This window comes from Pteropus vampyrus, unplaced genomic scaffold, assembly GCF_000151845.1.
Source record: "Pteropus vampyrus isolate Shadow unplaced genomic scaffold, Pvam_2.0 Scaffold322, whole genome shotgun sequence".
Taxonomy (NCBI): Eukaryota; Metazoa; Chordata; class Mammalia; order Chiroptera; family Pteropodidae; genus Pteropus; species Pteropus vampyrus.
Window position 1 is genome coordinate 551,378 of NW_011889103.1, and position 4,758 is coordinate 556,135.

Sequence of the window (4,758 nt, forward strand, 5' to 3'; positions counted from 1 at the left end):
AACTGTCTGCATTTTAGGGAGAAAGAAGAGACAAGGGAACGTGAAAGAGTGGGAGGGTCCACACTTGAGACAAAGCCAGCTTGTTTGGATTTCCTAGGAATGTTTTTATCCAGTTCCCCACAGTGAGAAAAGAAGAACCGTCTCATCTTAGGAGATAGGGGGAAGCATTTGATAAACTTCAAAACCTATTTGCAATACAAAATTTTGGTAATCCAAGAATAGAAAGTAATTTCCTTAACTTAAAACAGTGCATTTACCAGAAAAGCGACAGCAAACATTATGGCCACTGGAAAATTTTGGAAGCATTCTCATCGAGATCAGGAATAAGACAAGGATGTCCATTACCACCTCCACCTCCACCACAACCACCAATCATGTTGAATTAGAGGTTCCAGCCATTGCAATAAGACACACACACACACACACACACACACACACAGAAAGTGAAGAGCATAGACAGGAAGCTATGAAACAGTCACTCATGGATGCTTCAATCGTCTATCTACCTAAAGATCCTTCCTGAATGGGAACTCACAGAGTCAGGTAACCCGGGATGGTGATCTGCCTCAGCCATTACCTTTGGGGGGTCTCAGTTTCTTCATTTGTAGGTCAAGTGATAGGACTATACCACTTGTTTGAAAACTATGCTCCACCGAGCCCAAGGGGCCCAGGCTGTGGGAACCCTGAACTGGCTCCATGCGAGAGACAGCCAAGCCAAGGTAAACTGCAGTCTGGGCTCACCCCTCAAACAGGTGACTTCTGTGTGTGAGACAATCACGTCAGGGCTGCTTCCTGGAGCTCAGAGCTCTTTCCCCTCCCTTAAAGTAGACCACAACCCACAAGGAAGTTGAGCTCTGAGGCCAGAACTCGGACCCGAGCCCTCTCCCCAAACAAGTCACCTTACATCTTTGGCACCACATTCGTCAACAATTCTCTGAGCTGACATAGTTTTTTCCTCAGCTAAATGAAGCTGATTGAACCAACTTCATAGAGATTCTTAACATGAAATCATTTATGTGAAAAGCGAATTGGGAAATATTGACCATATTTATGTTCTGGACCCTTGTCCTGAAGCAAATTCTAAATATCCTCTCACTTGACAGGACCAACATCTTTTTAACTCTCCCACACTTATGGGCATGTAGAGAGTTCCTTTTTCGCTCACTTATTCTAAATGAACATCCTTGCACATCCATCTCAGGGTCGACATACCTATTTCTGTAGGCAGTTTCCAGAAAGAATGTCTGGGGCAAAGGGCAAGGACATTTCCAACTCTGATAGATGCTGCCTTATGACCCTTCAAAAAGGCCATTTCTCTCTCACTCCAGTCTGCTCAAAACCGGACAGTGCGAAGATCAGATCTAGACAAAGACAAAATGTTCTTATCTTATGAGAGGCCGTGAGAAAAATTCGAAAGTCTTTCTAACTGGCTCCCCAATGTCTTACCCGGTCCTTCCAGCCAGCAGTCCAGACTGTGGGGAAACTGGCCTGTGGGATCAGCCTGTTCGACTTAGGTTAGCTAGAAGAAAGGACTTCCTGATAAAGGGTTTGTTCAGATGCTGGAGAGATGACCAAGGGAGCTGGGAGATTTCATCAAGGGGGTCTCTCAAAATGGGGAGCGTTTGATCTCTTTGGGATGGATTAAAGGGGGAAAAAGAAGCCAGGTTCTCCTAAGGCCTTCTTGTCCAAGAATCAAGTGATTATTTTTATTTAGAGGAAAATGGCATCCGGCATCTCTTTCCCCAGGTGCTGATAATAATGCCTCACAGGAACAGAGTTTGAGGCCCACCAGCTGTCTGAAATTCAGAGCAAGCCTCTTTCTTCCCTTTGTCAGAGATGAGACTGAGGCCCAGAGAGGGCAAGCGATTTGCTCCAGGAAACACAGCCAGGGAGGGAGCAGTGTTCAACATCCACCCCTGGGCCCCAGACCCAAGGCCAGTGCCTGCATGGGGCCCCTACCTCTGTGTTCATGCCCCCCAAGAGCCTCAGGTCTGTGGCTTAGACTCCAGACCCTATGGACTCCCCCTTTTGCATGCAGCATCTTAGTCACGGCCAAGGGCTTTGGAGTCCTACAGACTGACTTGGTTATTCGCCGGCCACATGACCTCTCGCCGGCCTTTTCAGCATACTCCGTAAAATGGGGATAAAGGCAACCTGTCAGGTCGTGGTCCCAGAGGCCACAATGTTGTGCTGGGTGAGCAGCCCGAGCTGCTCCCGGAGCAGAGTGCGCGCACGCACTGCGTGCGAACAGGAACGAGCTAATCCCGTGGCCCCGTTGTGGTCAAAGCCCTCTTTACAGCCTTTCCATCTCACAGACCACAGGGCAGGCAGCACCTGGCAGCTCTGAAGACACTTGAGTCAGCTGAGCTGTGGGGCCTCAGGGCAGTTTGGACACATTGGTCTTGGGCCCCCTCCTCCAGCCCATTATCCTGCATTCATGTACTTGTTCATTCATTCATGAATAGGATTGCAGGCAGTGTGGAGCAGGGACTATGGGGACCAACAGTGCCAAGAGGCTCAGAGCCCAGCTCAGGTACTTTCTGGCTGTGTGACCTTGGGTGAGTCACTTCACCTCTCTGGGCTTCTGTGTCTTCCTCTGTAGAAGGTGGATAATATCCATGCCCCCCTCAGCTTTGTGAGGACTGAATGTCTAGAAAGTGCTTAGTGCTATGCCTGCTACACAGAAGATGCTCAAGAATTGGGGGTCAAAGGGGGTTCCTGGAGCCCCTTACATCACAACCTCTCTCAGGACAGGTGCAGAGATGTCCAGCTCCCCCAGTGTCAAGTTTTCCCTCTGCTCTTCATTCAAGGAGCTCCTTGAAGGGAGCTCAGCACTTCCTGCTCAGCATTCATTGAGCACCTACTGAATACCCAGCTCCATGCTGGGCCGGACCCGCAGGTCTTGGAGGAGATCAGAACCACCCACGGTACCCTCTTTGGAGTTTCCTGATGGTAGGAACGACAAGGACAATCAAAAGAGCCAAGAGAAATGTAGCTCTTTCTCCATCCTGGGCCACATGCTCCAGGTGCGTTTTCTCATCTGAGCCTTGAGACGTGGTAGGACCTGTTGCACAGATGAAGCGCTGAGGCTCGGAGAGGGGACGAAAGCCGCTCAAGTTCACAGAGTCTGGAGGTGGAATTCCAACCCTGGGATTTCAACCCGTCCTTCGGGATGCAGACACCTCATGTCCTTCCCCCACTGTACCTGGAGGATTTTTCTGCCAGAGTTGCTGCTATAAAAATTTCGTTTGTTTTATAGCTGAGAACAGAACAGAGAGAGGGAAAGACACGTTCTAGGTCACATGGCAGCTAATCCCACTGGGTCTCCCCTCACCCTTCCACCCTCCCCAGAAATAGCCCTGACACCTGCCCCCTTGGGCCCAAGTCCCTCGGCTTCCCAAGCCATATTGCCAGCCACATCTCCAGCTACACTTGCCCAGACAATGTCTAAGCCCTGGCTGGGGTGATTGTAGCCCAGAGGGAGACAGGGAACAGCTGCAGCATGACCCCTGGCCCCCACCAGGCGCCAAACCCCTGCAGAAGGGCACATGGGATGGGGGGTTTCACCACCCAAAGGGCAGCATGAGACTGTCTCTCTTCTCTGGCCACACCCTTGATCCCTCCCTGAAGTTCACGGGGCTTCCCTGGCTGCCGGCACTGCTTTCATTTCACCAACACTTCCAAGATCCTCTGCCCTAAACCCCAAGAAAAGATGTTGAGACTCCAAAGTTTCAAGCATCTAAGAATCACTGATCTTATGATTCTGAAGCTTCTAAACCTAGACCTGGAAAAAAAGAGGCAAATCGCAGAACAGCCAGACCTTTAGACACAGATGTTTCTTCCTTTTCTCTTCTCTGCACACAGCTCTTCACAGTTTATAGCTAACAGAAGCTCACATTCATTGAGCAGCTGGGGGTGGGGGCTGTCCTAAGCATTTTAAGTGAATGACCTCTGCTTCTGACAACCCTCCAAGGTAAGTACCACCATTTCACAGATGAGAAAACTGAGGCCCAGAGAGATTAAGTGACTTGCCCAAGGCCACAGAGCTGAGAAATTGCAGAGCTGGGATTCTAACTCATGTCCTCTGAAGCCTGCACCCCTAACTGCCATGCTACACTGCTCTGCACATTGTAAAGTGCACTTATCTCTATTAACTTCTCAGCATTCCAAGCGGACAAGGCAAGGGCTGTGGTCCCAGCTTTACAAAGGAGGAACCCATAGCTCATAGAGGTTAAATGATTTGCCCCAAGTCACACAGTGAGGAGGGGCCTAATTGGTTGGGTCTCCTGGTTTCTTATTTCCATGTCCCACTACCTCCCCCTCCCCTTGCTGTCCCAGTCATCGACCCCTTTGCAATCTCAGTTCCTCCTTTTCCCTCTCCAGAACCCTGCAGCTGAGTCTGGCTCCCCAAATCCTAAAGAAGAGGCCCCAGGTGGCCACCCCTAGACCTGGACCCTCCAGCCCTCCAGGGCAGCCCCAGGAGTTCCAGCAGGGCCCCAGGGGCTGGTGGGATGCCTGTGCTGGGCATCTCAGAAGCTTCTGGCATCAGGGACCCTGGCAAGAGAGGATTTATGAGCAGGGTTATTTTATACTTTGCAGCTGCTGCCATAAACCCAAGACCCGCTTGGGAAGCGGGGAGCAGCTGCGGGGGAACCTCCTGGGCCCTGGAGCCAGCGTCAAATCCTTCTTGCTATTTCTGAGTGGCCTGAGGAATCCTGAAATGAAAATCTCCTGAAAAAATGGCAAATCCCTGTCCCA